A 20,142-nucleotide genomic window follows, 5' to 3' on the forward strand; every position below is an offset into this window, starting at 1 on the left:
ACCTAACAGAACCAGAAAATATGAAGAAGAGGTGGAAAGAATACACAGAAGAACTGTACAAAAAAGATCTTCATGACCCAGATAATCACAATGGTGTGATCACTCACCTAGAACCAGACATCTTAGAATGTGAAGTCAAGTGGGCCTTACAAAGCAGCACTATGAACAAAGTTAGTGGATGTGATGGAATTCCAGTTGAGCTATTTCAAAACCTGAAAGATGATGTTGTTAAAGTGCTGCAGTCAATATGCCAGCAAATTTGGAAAACTCAGCAGTGACCAAAGGACTGGAAAGGGTCAGTTTTCATTCCAGTCCCTAAGAAAGGCAATCCCAAAGAATTCTCAAACTACCACACAATTGCACTCATCTCACATGCTAGTAAAGTAATGCTCAAAATTCTCCAAGCCAGACTTCAGGGATACGTGAACTGAGAACTTCTAGATGTTCAAGATGGTTTTGGAAAAGGCAGAGGAATGAGAGATCAAATTGCCAATATCCACTGCATCATTGAAAAAGTAAGACAGTTCCAGAAAAACATCCATTTCTGCTCTATTGACTACACCAAAGCCTTTGACTGTGCGGATCATGATAGACTGTGGAAAACTCTGAAAAAGGTGGGAATAACAGATCACCTGCCCTACCTCTTGAGAAACCTGTATGCAGGTCAGGAAGCAATAGTTAGAACTAGACATGGAACAACAGACTGGTTCCTAATAGGAAAAGGAGTATGTCAAGGCTATATATTGTCACCCTGCTTATTTAGCTTATATGCAGAGTACATCATGAGAAATGCTGGGCTGGAAGAAGCACAAACTGGAATCAAGATTGCCGGGAGAAATATCAATAACCTCAGATATGGAGATGACACCACCCTTATGGCAGAAAGTGAAGAGGAAATAAAAAGCCTCTTGATGAAAGTGAAAGAGGAGAGTGAAAAAGTTGACTTAAAGCTTAACATTCAGAAAACTAAGATCAAGGCATCTGGTACCATCACCTCATGGGAAATAGATGTGGAGACAGTGGAAACAGTGTCAGACTTAATTTTTTGTGGCTCCAAAATCACTGCAGATGGTGACTGAAGCCATGAAAGTAAAAGACACTTACTCCTTGGAAGGAAAGTTATGACCAACCTAGATAGCATATTAAAAAGCAGAGACATTGCTTTGTCAACAAAGGTCCGTCTAGTCAAGGCTATGGTTTTGCATGTGGTCAAGTATGGATGTGAGAGTTGGACTGTGAAGAAAGCTAATCACTGAAAAATTGATGCTTTTGAAGTATGGTGTTGGAGAAGACTCTTGAGAGTCCCTTGAACTTCAAGGAGATCCAACCAGTCCATCCTAAAGGAGATAAGTCCTGGGTATTCATTGGAAGGACTAATGCTGAAGCTGAAACTCCAATACTTTGGCCACCTCATTTGAAGAACTGACTCATTGGAATAGATCCTGATGATGGGAGGGACTGGGGGCAGGAGGAAAAGGGGACAACAGAGGATGAGATGACTGGATGGCATCACTGACTCGATGGGCATGAGTTTGAGTAAACTCCGGGATTTGGTGATGGACGGGGAGGTCTGGCGTGCTATGATTCATGGGGTCCTAAAGAGCTGGACACGACCGAGCAACTGAGCTGAACTGACTGATGTCTTTTTTAGAGAAATGTTTTTAGTTCTTTTGCCCACTTTTTGATTGGGTTGTTCATTTTTCTGGTATTGAACTGCATGCGCTGTTTATATATTTTGGAGTTTATTTTTTTGTCAGTTTTTCATTTGCTATTATTTTCCCTCATTTTGAAGGCTGTAGTTTCAACTTGTTTATAGTTTCCTTCATTATTCAAAATCTTTATTTTTAATTTTTTAAAACTATTTTTTAGTAATTTTACTGAGTTGGAAGCCACCACTACAATTTACTTTTAAAACAATTGCTTTGCCCCCAAAATAATCTTAGAGCGAATTTGCAGTTTCTGCCTTTCTCCAGTTCTAGACAAACACTGTTCTTTTTATCCCTAAGATTTTGCCATATCTAGAAATTTCATCTAAATGGGATTATGCAAAATGTAATCTTCTCTGTCTGGTTTCTTTCCCTTGGCATAAATTTCTGCAGATCCATTCATATTGTAATATGTATGATTACCCAATTTCTTCTTTAAAAAAATATGTTAAAGTGTAGTTGATTTGCAGCATTGCATTAGTTTCAGATGTGCAAAGTGATTAAGATTCACATAGACATATATCCAGTCTTTTTGATTTTTTTTTCCTCCCATTTAGATTATTACTGAGTTTCCTGGGTTATACAATGGGTCCTTGTGGGTAATCCATTTATTACCAGTAGTGTGTATATACCAGTCTCAATCTTCCAATTATCTCTCCCCTTCTTACACCTTGATAACCATAAGTGTATTTTCTCCATTTGTAACTCTGTTTCTCTTTTGTAGATAAGTTCATTTGTAGTCGTTTTTTATATTTCACATGTAAGCAATTTCATATGAATTTTGTCCTTCTCTGCCAGACTTACTTCACTTAGCATGATAATCTCCAAGTCCAGCTTTTGCAAATGTCATTATTTCATTTATTTTTATGGCTGAGTAATATTCTGCTATATGTATGTATCACATGCTCTTTATAATTTCTCGGCTGATGGACATTTAGGTTGCTTCCATCTCTTGGCTATTGCAAAGAGTGCTGTAATGAACTTTAGGGTACATATACACTTTCAAACTATGTTCTTATCCAGATAAATGCCCAGGATTGAAGTTATTGTATCATATGTTACTTCTCTCTCTCTCTTTTTTTTTTTTTTTTTACTTTTTAAAAGAAGCAATAAACTATTCTGTATAATGAATGTACCGCTTTACATTCCCACCAACAGTGTAAGAAGGTTCCCTTTTCTCCAACCCTGTCCATAATTTATTGCTTGTAGACTTTTTGATGATGGCCATTCTGACCGATGTGAGGTGATATCTTAACACATTTTTAATTTGTGTTCTTTAATGATTAGCAATGTTGAGCATCTTTTCATGTGGCTCTTGGTCATCTGCATATCTTCTTTGCAGAAATGTCTATTTAGGTCCTCTGTCCATTTTTAATTGGTTTATTTATTTTTTTATATAAAGCCATACCAGCTGCTTGTAAATTTTGGAAATTAAACACTTGGCAGTCCCCTTGTTTGCAAATTTCCCACCATTCTGTGTGTTCTTTCTTCTTTTCTGTTTATGATTTCCTTTGATATGCAAAAACATGCCTTAACTAGGTGCTTTTCTTTAATTTTTATTTTTATTTCCATTCCTCTTGAAGATGAATTAACATAGATATTGCTCCTATTTATGTCAAATAGTGTGTGCCTGTGCTTTTCTCTAAGAATTTTATACCTTCTGGCGTTACATTTAAGTCTTTAACCAATTTCCAATTCATTTTTGTCTGTGATATTACAGAATGTTTTACTTTTATTCTTTTACAAGTAGCTGCCCAGTTTTCCCAGCACCATTTATTGAAAAAAAACTGTCTTTTCTCCATTGTATAGTCTTCCCTCTTTGTCGTAAATTAATTGATCATAGACTTCTGAGTTTATTTCAGGGCTTTCTATCCTTTCTATTAACCTATATATCTGTTTTTGTTCTAAGACCATACTGTTTTCATGTCTGTAGCCTTGTGATATAGTCTGAAGTACAGGAGACTGATTCTTCCAGCTTATTTTTCTTTCTCAATTTTAATTGTCTATTCTGGATCTTTTATGTCTCTGTGCAAGTTAAAAAAATAATCATTCACTTCTGTAAAAAATATCATTGATAATTTGAGAAGGATTGCATTGAATCTGCTGTTGCCTTGGGTAGTAGAATAGGTCCCCTACATACAAACTTTCAAGTTGCAAACTTTCAAAGATACAAAGCTGCCCCTGTATGCCAGCTGTTTCTCTGTACTGCTGTTCTTTTATAGGCGCTGTATGGTAAGATCAAAAATATTTCACTTTTGTGTTGGGCTGTTTTATGTATAATTTTGTGAAAAGTGTTATAAACCTATTACAGTACAGTTTTACATAATCAACTGTGCTAGTTGTGTACCTAGCCTAACTTTATTGGACGTATGAACAGATTATAGTTATATACGTACTCATGGAACTGAACTCTTTTGTATATAGGGGACTTACTGCATAGTAATTTTGATAATATTGATTTTCTCAGTCCAGTGCCATGGTATATCTTACCATTTGTTTGTGCCATCTTCGATTTCTTCCGTTGATCTCCTATGGTTTTTGTAGTACAAGTCTTTTCCCTTATTTGGTAGATATTTTCATATTTATAGAATTGTTTGATATAATTATAAGTGGTATTATCTCTTTCATTTTCTGAACTTTTGTTATTAGTGTATAGGAATGCAACAGACTTCTGTGTGTTTGTTTCTTGCAACTTTACCAAATTCACTGATGACATGTGGGAGTTTTCTAATAGCATCTTTAGGATATTCTGTGTATAGTATCATGTGATGTGCAAATAGTTTTACTTTTTGAATATGAATGCCTCATTTCTGTTTCTTCTCTGAAATAGCAATGGCTAGGACTTCCAAAACTATTTTGAATAAAATTGGTGATAGTGAACATTATTGTCCCTTTCCTGATACTAGGAGAAATACTCTCAGCTTTTTAACATTGAGTATGATGTTCACTGTAATTTTCTCATATATGGCCTTAATTATGTTGAGGCATGTACACTCTATATCTACATTCTGGAGAGTTTTTTCTTTTCTTTTTTTTAAAATCATAAATGGGTATCAAATTTTATCAAAAGTGTTTTCTGAATCTATTGAGATGATCATACCGTGCTTATTCTTCAGTTTCTTCATGTGGGGACTTCCCTTGTGTCTCAGCGGGTAAAGAATCCACCTGCAATGGGGGGAGACCTGGGTTCTATCCCTGGGTTGGAAAGATCCCCTGAAGAAGGAAAGGCTACTCACTCCAGTATTCTGACCTGGAGAATTTCATGGACTGTATAGTTCATGGGGTCACAAAGAGTCAGACACGACTGAGCAACTTTCACCTTCACTTTCTTGATGTGATGTGCCACACTAATTAATTTGCAGATATTGAAAATTCCTTGCATCTTTGGGATAGCCAGCCTGTTCATGGTGTATAATCTTTTTAATATATAGTTGGATTCATATTGCTAATATTTTGTTGGATTTTTTGCATCAATGTTCATCAATGATATTGTCCTGCAATTTTAATTTTGTGATGTCTGCTTTTGATATCATGGTAGTTCTGGAGTCACAGAATGAGTTTTTCCCCTCATTCTGTGTTTCCCCTTTTGTAGTTTTTTTGCATACTTTCAGAAAGATAAGTGTTAATTCTTCTCTAAATGTTTGATATAATTCACCTCTAAAGTCATCTGGTCTTGGACTTTTGTTTGTTGGGAGTATTCATTTTATAAATTTTTTAATCATTTAATTGGTGGAAAATTCCTTTACAATATTGTGTTGATTTCTGCTGTACAACATGAATCAGTCATAATTATATATAAAATATATGTAATATATTTAATAATAATGATATCTATATATATACATCCCTTCCTCTTGAGCCTTCCTCACCTCCCCAAATCCCACTCCTCTAGATCATCACAGATTGCCAAACTGAACTCCCTGTGTTATATAACAACTTCTTACTGTTTTACACATGATGATGTACATATGCTGATGCTACTTTTTCAATTTGCCCCTCACTCACCTTCCCCAGTTACATCCAAAGTTTGTTCTTTACTAGGTTCATTAGTACTGTTTCTCTTGATTCCACGTATATGCATTAATATATGATACTTGTCTTTCTTTTTTTGACTTACTTCACTCTGTGTGAGGCTCTAGGTTCATCCAATTCACTACAACTTACTCCAATCCATTCCTTTTTATGGCTGAGTAATATTACACTGTACATAGGTACCACGTATCCTTTATCATTAATTTGTTGATAGACATCTAAGTTGCTTCCACATCCTGGTTGTTGTAAATATTTCTGCAATGAACATTGGAGTTCTTGAGTATTTTTGAATTTTTTTCTTTAAGGTATATGCCTAGTAGTGAGATTATTGGGTCACATAGTATATTTACAACTAGTTTTCAAGGAATCTGCATGCTGTTTCTGATAATGGCTGTGCCAGCATAATTTTCACCAACAGTGCAGGAGGATTCCCTTTTTTCCACATTTTTTCCAGCATTTATTGTTTGTTACTATTTTTATTTCAAGTATTTTATTTCAATACAATGCTATTGTATTTCTTGTCTCTTTTTAAATTTATTTTTAATTGAAGGATAACTGTTTTACAGATCTTGACAACCCAGATAATCACAATGATGTGAACACTCACCCAGAGCCAGACATCCTGGGATGTGAAGTCAAGTGGGCCTTAGAAAGCATCACTATGAAGAAAACTAGGGGAGGTGATGGAATTCCACTTGAACTATTTCAAATCCTAAAAGATGGTGCTGTGATTCTGCTGTACTCAATATGTCAGCAAATTTGGAAAACTCAGCAGAGGCCAAGGACTGGAAAAAGTCAGTTTTCATTCCAATCCCAGAGAAAGGCAATGCCAAAGAATGCTCAAACTACTGCTCAATTGTGCTCATCTCACACACCAGCAAAACAATGCTCAAATTCTCCAAACCAGACTTCAGCAATACGTGAACTGTGAACATCCAGATGTTCAAGTGTTTTTAGGAAAGGCAGAGGAATCAGAGACCAAATTGACAACATCTTCTGGGTCATTGAAAAAGCGAGAGAATTCCAGAAAAACAGCTACTTCTGCTTTATTGACTATGTCAAAGCCTTTGACTGTGTGGATCACAATAAACTGTGGAAATTTCTGAAAGGCATGGGAATACAAGACCACCTGACCTGCCTATTGAGAAATCTTTTGCAAGTCAGGAAGCAACAGTTAGAACTGGACATGGAGCAACAGACTGGTTCCAAATAGGGAAAGGAGTACTTCAAGAGTGTATTTTTTAACCCTGCTTATTTAACTTATATGCAGAGTACATCATGAGAAACGCTGGGCTGGAAGAAGCACAGACTGGAATCAAGATTGCTGGGAGAAATATCAATAATCTCAGATATGCAGACTACACCACCCTTATGTCAGAAAGTAAAGAAGAACTAAAAAGCCTCTTGATAAAAGTGAAAGAGGGAGTGAAAAAGTTAGTTTAAAGCTCAACATTCAGAAAACTAAGATCATGGCATCTGGTCCCATCACTTCATAGGAAACAGATGGAGAAACAGTGGAAACAGTGTCAGACTTTATTTTTGGGGGGGGGCTCCAAAATCACTGCAGATGGTGATTGCAGCCATGAAATTAAAAGATGCTTACTCCTTGGAAGGAAAGTTATGACCAACCTAGAAAGCATATTAAAAAGCAGAGACATTGCTTTGCCAACAAAGGTTCATCTAGTTGAGGTTCTGGTTTTTCCAGTAGTCATGTATGGATGTGGGAGCTGGACTATAAAGAAAGCTGAGTGCAAAAAAGTTGATGATTTTGAACTGTGGTGTTGGAGAAGACTCTTGAGAGTCTCTTGGGCTGCAAGGAGATCCAACCAATCCATCTTAAAGAAAATCAGTCCTGGGTATTCATTGGAAGGACTGATGCTGAAGCAGAAACTCCAGTATTTTGGCCACCTGATGTGAAGAGTTGATTCATTTGAAAAGACCCTAACGCTAGGAAAGATTGAGCGCAGGAGGAGAAGGAGACAACAGAGGATGAGATGATTGGATGGCATCACCGACTCGATGGACATCAGTTTGTGTAAACTCTGGGAGTTAGTGATGGACAGGGAATCCTGGCATGCTTCGGTTCATGGGGTTGCAATGAGTCAGATACGACTGAGTGACTGAACTGAACTGATTACAAAATTGGGTTGTTTTCTGCCAAACATCAACATGAATCAACCATAGGTATACATAAGTCCCCTCCTTATTAAACTGTCTCCCACTTCCCTCCCCAGTCCACTCCTCTAAGTTGTTACAGATCCCCAGTTTGAGTTCCCTGAGTCATATAGCAAATTCCCATTGGCTATCTATTATTACTCTTTGTAAATTTTTTGATGATAGTCATTCTCACTGATGTGAAGTGATGTTTCATTGTAGTTTTGACTTGCATTTCTCTAAGAATTAGTGATGTTGTGCATCTTTGCATATATATGTGTGTGTGTATATATATGTATATATGTGTATATATATGTATGTATATATATGTCATCTGTATGTCTTTTTGGAGAAATATCTGTTTATATCTTCCGCTCATTTTTTGTTTGGGTTGCTTGCTTTTCTGATATTGAACTGCTTATATATTTTGGAGACTAAACCTTTATGTCACTTACTTTGCTTGCAATTATTTTCTCCCATTATGAGGGTTATCAGTTCATCTTGTTTATAGTTTCCTTTGCTGTGCAAAAGCTTTTAATTTCTATTAAGTCCAATTTTTTATTTTTGCTTCTATTTTGATTAATATAGGAAGTGGATCCTATATATAAATTGCTACAATTTATATCGAAGTGTCTATAGCCTATGTTTTCCTCTAAAAGCTTTATAGTTTCTGAACTTGCATTAAATCCTTAATCCATTTGAAGCTTATTTTGGTGTATGGTGCAAAGATGTGTCTGAATTTCAATCTCTTAAAAACACATAACTGTCCAAGTTTCTGAACACCACTTATTAAATAATCTGACTTTTCTCCATTGTATATTTTTGTCTTCTTTGTCAAAGAAGGAGGCAAAAATACACAGTGGAGAAAAGACAATCTCTTTAATAGGTGGTGCTGGAAAAACTGGTCAACCACTTGTAAAAGAATGAAACCAGAACACTTTCTAACACCATACAAAAAAATAAACTCAAAACGGATTAAAGATCTAACTGTAAGACCAGAAACTATAAAACTCCTAGAGGAAAACATAAGCAAAACACTCTCTGATATAAATCACAGTAGGATCCTCTATGACCCACCACCCATAGTAATGGAAATAAAAGCAAAAATAAACAAACAGGACCTAATTAAACTCAAAAGTTTTTGCACAATGAAGGAATCTATTGGTTCATTTCAATTCAGCTGCTCAGTCGTATCCGACTCCTTGCGACCCCATGAATCACAGCATGCCAGGCCTCCCTGTCCATCACAAATTCCCGGAGTCTACTCAAACTCATGTCCATTGGGTCGCTGATGCCATCCAGCCATCTCATCCTCTGTCATCCCCTTCTCCTCCTGCCCCCAATCCTTCCCAGCATTAGGGTCTTTTCCAATGAGTCAGCTCTTTGCATGAGGTGGCCAAAGTATTGGAATTTCAGCTTCAGCATCAGTCTTTCCAATGAACACACAGGACTGATCTCCTTTAGGATGGGTTGGTTAGATCTTCTTGCAGTCCAAGGGACTCTCAAGAGTCTTCTCCAACACCACCGTTCCAAAGCCTCAGTTCTTTGGTGCTCAGCTTTCTTCATAGTCCAATTTTCACATCCATACATGACCACTGGAAAAATCATAGCCTTGACTAGATGGACCTTTGTTGGCAAAGTAATGTCTCTGCTTTTTAATATGCTATCTATGTTGGTCATAACTTCCCTTCTAAGGAATCTATATGCAAGGTGAAAAGACAGCCTTCAGAATGGGAGAAAATAATAGCAAATGAAGCAACGGACAAATAATTAATCTCTAAAATATACAAGCAGCACCTGCAGCTCAATTCCAGAAAAATAAATGACCCAATCAAAAATTGGGCCAAAGAACTAAACAGATATTTCTCCAAATAAAACATACAGATGGCTAACAAACACATGAAAAGATGCTCAACATCGCTCATTATCAGAGGAATGTCAAGTAAAACCACAATGAGATGCCCTCTCATGCTAGTCAGAATGGCTGCTATTAAAAATTCTACAAACAATAAATGCTGGAGAGAGTGTGGGGAAAAGGGAACCCTCTTAAACTGTTGGTGGGAATGCAAACTAATACAGCCACTATGGAGAATAGTGTGAAGATTCTTTAAAAAACTGGAAATAGAACTGCTATTTGACCCAGCAATCCCACTGCTGGGCCTACACACTGAGAAAATCAGAATTGAAAGAGACACGTGTACCCCAATGTTCATTGCAGCACTGTTTATAATAGCCAGACCATGGAAGCAACCTAGATGTCCATCGGCAGAGGAATGGATAAGAAAGCTGTGGTACATACACACAAGGGAATATTACCCAGGTATTAAAAAGAATGCATTTGAATCAGTTCTAATGAGGTGGATGAAACTGGAGCCTATTATACAGAGTGAAGTCAGAAAGTAAAACACCAACACAGTATATTAAGACATATATATGGAATTTAGAAAGATGGTAATGAAGACCCTATATGAGAGACAGCAAAAGAGAAAGAGATGTTAGGAACAGACTTTTTGACTCTGTGGGACAAGGTGAGGGTGGGATGATTTGAGAGAATAGCATTGAAATATGTATATTACAATATGTGAAATAGATCTCCAGTCCAGGCTTGATGCATGAGACAGGGTGCTCAGGGCTGGTGTCCTGGGGTGACCCTGAGGGATGGGATGAGGAGGGAGGTGTGAGTGGGGTTCAGAATGGGGGACACATGTACACCCATGGCCGATTCATGCAAATGTATGGCAAAAAACACTGCAGTATTCTAACGCAATTAGCCTCCAATTAAAATAAATTAATTAATTAAAAAGAAAAAAAAGACAAGGTCTCCATACTTTCATGAGTCTACTTCTGGGCTTTCTATCTTGTCCCATTGGTCTATATTGCTGTTTTTGGGCCAGTACCTTAGTAGTATAGTCTGAAGTCAGGGAAGTTGTTTCTTCTAGTTTTTTTTTTTTTTTTTTTTTTTTCCCCCCTCAAGATTGCTTTGGCTATTCAAGGTCTTTTCTGTTTCCATACAAACTGATCTTTTTTGTCCTTGTTCTGTGAAAAATGCAATTGGTAATTTGATAGGGATTGCATCGAACTTTTAGATTGTTTTGGTATCATAGTCATTTTTCACAACATTGAGCCTTCCAATCCTAGAATGTGGTATATAGTTTAGTTTCCCTGTGTTTATGCTTTTCATAGTTTTGTTGCTGTTGTTGTTGTTTTTCTTGCAGTTTCTATATAATCTTATAGCCTTAGGGTGAGGAAAAAATGGTTGATAATTTCAATTTTCTTAAATTTATAAAGTCTTGATTTGTGACCTATCCTGAAGAATATTCAACGTGTACTTGAGAAAAAAATGTATTATGATGTTTTTGGATGGAATATCCTAAAGATATCAATTGTATCTATCTTGTCCAATCTGTCATTAAAAGCTTGTGTTTCCTTATTAATTTTCTGTCTAGATGATCTGTCCATTGGTGTTAGTGGGTTCTTAAAGTTCCCCACAATTACTGACATACAATCAATTTCCTCTTTTATAGTTGTCAGCATTACCCTTATGCATTCAGGTGCTCCCATGTTGTGTGTGTGTGTGTGTGTAAATGTGTTATATATATTACATGTGTACATATATATATAATATATGTATAATACACAATATATATATAGATAGATATATACATATATACATATAATTGTTATATCTTCTTCTTGAATTGATCCCTTTATCATTATGTAGTGTTCTTTGCTGTCTCTATAATGATCTTTTTTTTCCAAAGCCCATTTTATCTGATATGAGCATTGTTGTTTCTTTCTTTTGATTTTCATTTGCACACAATATCTTTTTACAGCCCCTCACTTTCAGTCTGTATGTGTTACTAGGTTGGAAGTAGGTCTCATATAGACAGTATATATAGTTGTTGTTGTTTTTTTTTCCTATCCATTCAGCCAAACTATGTCTTTTAGTTGGAGCATTTACTCTATTTAGATTTAAGGTAGTTATTAATATGTATGATCATATTACCATTTACTATATTCTTTGGGGTTTGCTTTTGTAGGCTTTTTATTTCTCTTATATTTCCTATCTAGATAACCTCCTTTATGGTGGTATTGAATTCTCTTAAATTTGCTTATCTGTAAAGCTTTTGTTTTCTCTGTCAAATATGAATGAGATCTTTGCTGAATAGAGTAATTTTGATTGTAGTTTTTTTTTTTTTTTTTTAATCACTTTAAGCATATCCTGCTACTGGTTTCTGGCCTGCAGCATTACTGCTGAAAGATCAGCTGTTAACCTCATGGAGATTCCCTAGTATGTTATTTGTTGCTTTTCCCTTGCTGCTTTTAATACTTTTTGTTTGTGTTTTATTTTTGCTAATTTGTATATTAACATGTTTCTCTCAGGTTTATCCTACTATAGATATTTAGATAATTACAGTCACCCACTAGCTCAACATTTTGCATCAACTCTTCCTCCCAAAGAGTTTATACTAATGAGATTCTATCATGCAGGACTAATCATATGCTGTATCTGAACAAGAAGCCAAAGTGGTGGTTTGAAGATGCTTTACAAATAGCTGAGGAAAGGAGAGAAGCAAAAAGCAAAGGATAAAGGGAAAGGTTTACCCAACTGAACACAGAATTCCAGAGAATAGCAAGGAGAGACAAGAATGCCTTTTTCAATGAATAGTGCAGAGAAATGCAGGAAAACAACACAAGGGGAAAGACTAGAGGTCTCTTCAAGAAAACTGGAGATATTAAAGCAGCACTACATGCAAAGATGGGCACAATAAAGGACAGAAATGGTAAAGACCAATTAGAAGCAGAAGAGATCAAGAAGAGATAGCAAGAGGAGAAAACAAGATGGCAGAGGAGTAGGTGGACATGGAGTACATCTCTCCATGGATGCATTAGGAATACAGCTTGAGACAGACGTGCATGCAGAATACCAGCTGAGAGCAGAGAGAAATAACTGACCAGATGAAATGAATATATAGAACCATGCAAAACTCGGTAGGATGAAGGAACTAGGGGGGAAAACAGGAGTGTTGGTAGGACTGGACCCACCCTCAGCAGATGGGGAACTGAAGCAGGGGTCTGATCCCCACATCAGGGAAATTGTCTGAGTCAGAGGAAAAACATTTAAGGCAGAGAGTGAAACAGCTGATCTGTGGCAGCCTAAGTGAAATGAGAACCAGACAGTCCTTGTCACAGCCATATATACCCTGGACAGGGATGCAGGTCCCCTGGAAGGTGGAAGAGCTGGGAGCTGGAGTGTGGGGATTCTGGAACAATCCAGGGCAAGGGCTGCTGTTGATTGCAAAGAGATGGATTGAGGGAATGTGAGGGAGGAGATCGTGGAGGGAAATGCCTGAGGAGGAAAGCCAGGCAACCATGGAAGCAAGGCAATACTGTTGAGTCACATAGGGGGAGGAGCCATCGCTGTAGCCTCTCTTTCCCCAGACACCAGCATAGGCAGCTGGACAATAGAGAGTCTGGCCCACCAAATGCCTGATGAACTGAAATACAGAGTAGGACCCCAGCCAGGGGGCTCCTTTAAGTAACTGATGCGCCAATCCACAGAGTAGGAACCCAGCCAGGGGGAGCCCCCTCTATCTGCCTGGTGCGTTGAACCACAGAGAAGGATCCCAGGCAAGGGAGCTCTCCAAGTGCCTGAACAGGTAGAGCAACAGAGAAAAACTGGCCAAAGAGGCCTTCTGATTGCCAGCCACAAGAGGTTCCCCCCCCCAAAAAAAAAGACTCTGATAGGGCCATAACTCCTGGGGAAGAGGCAGTCCATGTCCCTGCACACTTGTGCCACCAGGGCCCCTGCAAGTCAAACAACTGCACCATCTTCACACTCAACTCTCACTGGGGCAGAGCTGCGACAGGCAATAAAAGCTTGCATCTAAGGGCACAGTTTTGTTTTCTTTGCCTTGTCCATCAGTTGGCACCTTGCTTTAGTTCTGTTTTCCAGTTTGTGCTTTAGTTACTTTTGTTCTTAACTGGGAGATATACTTTTTGGTTTCCTTTGTTCACCAGGTCAATCTATTGCACTTTATTTTTGTTGAACTGTTTTGACTTTGCTTTGGTCTATATGTGCCTGTGTATATTCAGTCACAGTTTTTATTGTTGCTGTTAACCTCTGCTTCTACAATGGGCTTTTGCAGTTCTACGGATTTCACTCTCCCCTCCCCTTATAGTGTCATTTTTTTTTTAAATTTTTCAAGCCTATTATATTTTTCTACATTTATTCCTTTGCCTTTGCTTGCCTTTCCTTCTGTTCTTTCCCATTTGCAGTTAATCATTAACGTATATGCCTTCTTCATCTACCTCTATTTAGCTTTACATATTTCTTATTTCTTTCTTTTCTTTCTTTCCCTTCCTCTCAACATATTTGTTAGTTTTATTTTCATTGCTTTATTCCCCACTTGGCACCTTGCTCTAGTTTTGTCTTTCAGTTTGTGCTTTAGCTACTTCTGTTCTTAAGTGGTATATATAATTTTTTTTATGCCCTTTGTTTACTGGGTCAATCTATTGTACTTTATTTTTATTGGACTTTTTTGACTTTGCTATTGGGTGTATATGTATATGTGTATATTACATTATTTGAATTATTATATGTTTTTTCTGTAACTGTCATTTGTATGTGTTCATGTTTGTTTCTTCATTTTTGCTATTTGTTTTAATCTCATTTAATGCCATAACAAACCACTTGTGTAATCTTTGTTCTTAACCCCATATCAACCCCTGAGGCTTTGGAGTGGGAGCACTGCCTCCAAGACACTAGACTACCAGAGAACTAACCCTCAGTTCAGTTCAGTTCAGTCACTCAGTCGTGTCCGACTCTTTGCAGCCCCATGAATCGCAGCATGCCTGGCTTCCCTGTCCATCACCAACTCCGGAGTTTACTCAAACTCATACCCATCGAGTCAGTGATGCCATCAAGTCATCTCATCCTCTGTCATCCCCTTCTCCTCCTGCCCCCAATCCCTTCCAGCATCAGGGTCTTTTCCAATGAGTCAACTCTTCACATAAGGTGGCCAAAATACTGGAGCTTCAGCCTTAAAATCAGTCCTTCCAGTGAACACCCAGGACTGATCTCCTTTAGGATGGACTGGTTGGATCTCCTTGCAGTCCAAGGGACTCTCAAGAGTCTTCTCCAACACCACAATTCAAAAGCATCAATTTTTTGGTGGTCAGCTTTCTTCACAGTCCAACTTTCACATCCATACATGACCACTGGAAAAACCATAGCCTTGATTAGATGAACCTTTGTTGGCAAAGTAATGTCTCTGCTTTTTAATATGCTGTCTAGGTTGGTCATAGCTTTCCTTCCAAGGAGTAAGCATCTTTTAATTTCATGGCTGCAGTCACCATCCGCAGTGATTTTGGAGCCCCCAAAAATAAAGTCTGACACTGTTTCCACTGTTTGTCCATGTGTTTCCCATGAAGTGATGGGACCAGATGCCTTGATCTTAGTTTTCTGAATGTTAAGCTTTAAGTCAACCTTTTCACTCTCCTCTTTCACTTTCACCAAGAGGCTTTTTAGTTCACCTTCACTTTCTGCCATAAGGGTGGTGTCATCTGCATACCTGAGGTTATTGATATTTCTCCTGGCAATCTTGATTCCAGCTTATGCTTCTTCCAGACCAGTGTTTCTCATGATGTACTCTGCATATAAGTTAAATAAGCAGGGTGACAATATACAGCTTTGATGTACTCCTTTTCCTACTAGGAACCAGTCTGTTTTTCCATGTCCAGTTCTAACTGTTTCTTCCTGACCTGCATATAGCTTTCTCAAGAGGCAGCTCAGGTGGTCTGTTATTCCCATCTCTTTCAGAATTTTCCACAGTTTTTTGTGATTCACATAGTTGAAGGTTTTGTCATAGTCAATAAAGCAGAAATAGATGTTTTTCTGGAACTCTCTTGCTTTTTCAATGATTCAGCAGATATTGGCAATTTGATCTCTGGTTCCTCACTCTTTTCTAAAACCAGCTTGAATATCTGGAAGTTCTCAGTTCATGTATTGCTGAAACCTGGCTTGGAGAATTTTGAGCATTACTTTACTAGCGTGTGAGATGAGTGCAATTGTGTGGTAGTTTGAGCATTCTTTGGGATTGCCTTTCTTAGGGAACTAACCCTAGTGGGTATCAAATAGTGAGAACTCACACAAAGGAAGCCACTTGAATACAGGACCTGGCATCACCCAACCATAAGTAGTACCCTGTACAGGACACCTCATCTAAACAACAAATAAAATAAACATACAAACCCAGTCATCAGCAGACAGGATTGAAACCTCACTCAGCCTTGCCTATCAGAGAAAAAACAGCTGAACAAATAAAGAAAAACTCAGCACAAATCTCACCCTATATGACATGCACACAAACCACTGGACCAACCTTAGGAAGGAAGAAAGCAAAAGGAAAAAATAATTCAAACTTGAAGCCTAGAAAAAGGAGACCTCAAACACAATGAGTTAAAAAATAATAATAATAATGAAAAGGTAGGGAAATACTACACAAATGAAAGCACAAACTAGAAACACAGAAGTCCAAATAAGTGTAAAGGAAATAGGCAAACTCCCTGTAAAGGAATTCAGAAATGATAGTAAACATGGTCAAAAACCTTGAAAACAAAATGTAGAAAATGCAAGAATAAATTAACAAAGACCTAGAAGAAATAAAGAATAAACATACAGAGACAAACAACACAATACTGAAATTAAAAATACTCCAGAAGGAATCAATAGAAGAATATCTGAAGCAGAAGAACGAATCAGTGAACTGGCAGATAAAATGGTGGAAATAACTTCTGAAGAACAGAATAAAGTAAAAAGAAGGAAAAGAACTAAGGATAGTCTCAGAGACCTCTGGGACAACATCAAACGCACCAAGATTCAAATTATAGGGGTCTCAGAAGAAGAAGAGAAAAAGAAATGGTATGAGAAAAATTTTCAAGAGATTATAGTTAAAACTTTCCCCAGCATGGAAAAGGAAATACTCAAGCAACTACAAGAGGCACAAAGAGTCCCACACAGGGTAAACCCAAGGAGAAATATGTCAAGACACATAGTAATCAAACCAACAAAGATTAAACACAGGAAAGAATATTAAAGGCAGCAAGGGAAAAGCAACAAGTAACATACAAGGGAAACCCCATTTGTTCAACAGCTGATCTTTCAGCAGGAACTCTGCAGGCCAGAAAGGAATGGCAGGATATATTTAAAGTACTGAAAGAGAAAAATCTACAACCAAGATTACTGTACCTGGAAAGGATCTCATTCAAAATTGATGGAGAAATTAAAAGCTTTTCAGAGAAGCAAAAGTTAAGAGAATTCAGTACTACCAAATCAACTTTATGACATATGTTAAAGGAACTTATATAGTCAGGAAATATAAGAGAAGAAAAAAAAAATCTACAAAAGCAACCCTAAAGAATTAAGAAAACAGCAATAGGAACATATGTATCAGTAATTACTTTAAATATAAATGGTTTAAGTGCTCCAACCAAAAGACACAGACTGGCTGAATAGATATAAAAACCAGACCCATATATATGCTGTCTGCAAGAAACCTATTGCACATCTAAAGAAATACATAGATTGAAAGTGAGAGGATGGAAAAATGTTACCCATGCAAATGGGAAGCAAAAGAAGGCTGGAGTAGCAATCCTTACGTCAGAAAAAAATAGACCTTAAGATAAAGAATATTGCAGTGTATAAGGAAGGACACTACATAATGATCAAGGGATCAATCCAAGAGTAAGACATAACGATTGTCAATATCTATACACCCAGCATAGGAATACCTCAGTACATAAGACAAATACTAACAGACATAAAAGAAGAAATTGACAATGACACAGTAATAGTAGGAGACTTTAACACGCCAATGGAGAGATCATCCAAACAGAAAATTAATAAGGAAATACAAGCCTTACATGATACATTAATGAAATGGATTTCACTGATATCTCCCAGACATGCCAGAAAAATTCAGAATATACCTTCTTCTCAAGTGCACATGGAACATTATCCAGGATAGACCACATCTTCAGTAACAAATCAAACCTCAGTAAAGTTAAGAAAATTGAAATTGTAACAAGCATCTTCTCTGACCACAGGGGGGGAAAAACTGTAAAAAACACAAATACATGTAGATTAAACAACACATTTCTAAATAAACAACAGGTCACTGAAGAACCTAAAAGGGAAATCAAAAAATTTCTAGAAACAAATGACAATGACTCACGGCGACTCAAACCTATAAAATGCAGCAAAAGCAATTCTAAAGGGAAGTTTATATTGATACAATCCTACGTTAAGAAACAAGAAAAACATGGAATGCACAACTTAAATTTATACCTAAAACAACTGGAAGATGAAGAACAAAAGCATCAAAATTAGTAGAAGGAAAGAAGTCATAAAGATCCAAGCAGAAAGAACTGAAAAAGAAATGAAAGAAACAATAGTTATGATTAGTAGAACTAAAAGCTGGTTCTTTGAGAAGATAAACAAAATTGGCAAAAATTTTACCAGACTTGTCAAAAAAAAAAAAAAGAGAGAGAGAGAGAGAGAAGAATCAAATCAAAAAAATTAGAAATGAAAAAAGAGAGGTCACAACAGGCAATGAAGAAATACAGAGGATTGTAAGAGACTAATATGGATGACTATATGGCAATAAAATTGATAACCTGGAAGAAATGAACAGATTCTTAGAAAACTTCAATCTTCCAAGACTGAATTAGGAAGAAACAGAAATTATGAACAACTCAATTAAAAGCACTGAAACTGAAACTGTGGTCAGAAATCTACCAAAAAGCAAAAGCCCAGGAATAGATGGCTTCACAGGAGAATTCTATCAAACATTTAGAGAAGTGCTGAAACCTATCCTTCTAAAACTCTTTCAAAAAACTGCAGAAGAAGGAATACTACCAAACTCAATTCTACGAGGCCACCATCACCCTGATATCAAAACCAGACTCCTAGAGGAGAACATAGGCAAAACACTCTCTGACATAAATCTCAGCAGGATCCTCTATGACCCACCTCCCAGAATATTGGAAATAAAAGCAAAACTAAACAAATGGGACCTAATGAAACTTAAAAGCTTTTGCACTACAAAGGAAACTATAAGTAAGGTGAAAAGACAGCCCTCAGATTGGGAGAAAATAATAGCAAATGAAGAAACAGACAAAGGATTAATCTCAAAAATATACAAGCAACTCCTGAAGCTCAATTCCAGAAAAATAAATGACCCAATCAAAAAATGGGCCAAAGAACTAAACAGACATTTCTCCAAAGAAGACATACAGATGGCTAACAAACACACGAAAAGATGCTCAACATCACTCATTATTAGAGAAATGCAAATCAAAACCACAATGAGATACCATTACACGCCAGTCAGGATGGCTGCTATCCAAAAGTCTACAAGCAATAAATGCTGGAGAGGGTGTGGAGAAAAGGGAACCCTCTTACACTGTTGGTGGGAATGCAAACTAGTATAGCCACTATGAAAAACAGTGTGGAGATTTCTTAAAAAACTGGAAATAGAACTGCCATATGACCCAGCAATACCACTTCTGGGCATACACACCAAAGAAACCAGATCTGAAAGAGACACGTGCACCCCAGTGTTCATCGCAGCACTGTTTATAATAGCCAGGACATGGAAGCAGCCTAGATGCCCATCCGCAGATGAATGGATAAGGAAGCTGTGGTACATATACACCATGGAATATTACTCAGCCGTTAAAAAGAATTCATTTGAATCAGTTCTAATGAGATGGACGAAACTGGAGCCCATTATACAGAGTGAAGTAAGCCAGAAAGATAAAGAACATTACAGCATACTAACACATATATACGGAATTTAGAAAGATGGTAACGATAACCCTATATGCAAAACAGAAAAAGAAACACAGAAGTACAGAACAGACTTTTGAACTCCGTGGGAGAAGATGAGGGTGGGATGTTTCAAAAGAACAGCATGTATATTATCTATGGTGAATCAGATCACTAGCCCAGGTGGGATGCATGAGACGAGTGCTCGGGCCTGATGCACTGGGAGGACCCAGAGGAGTCGGGTGGAGAGGGAGGTGGGAGGGGGGATCGGGATGGGGAATACGTGTAACTCAATGGCTGATTCGTGTCAATGTATGACAAAACCCACTGAAATGTTGTGAAGTAATTGGCCTCCAACTAATAAAATAAAATTAAAAAAAAAAAAAAAAAAAAAAACCAGACAAAGACAACACAATAAAA

This window comes from Muntiacus reevesi, chromosome 18 (assembly GCF_963930625.1).
Source record: "Muntiacus reevesi chromosome 18, mMunRee1.1, whole genome shotgun sequence".
Taxonomy (NCBI): domain Eukaryota; kingdom Metazoa; phylum Chordata; class Mammalia; order Artiodactyla; family Cervidae; genus Muntiacus; species Muntiacus reevesi.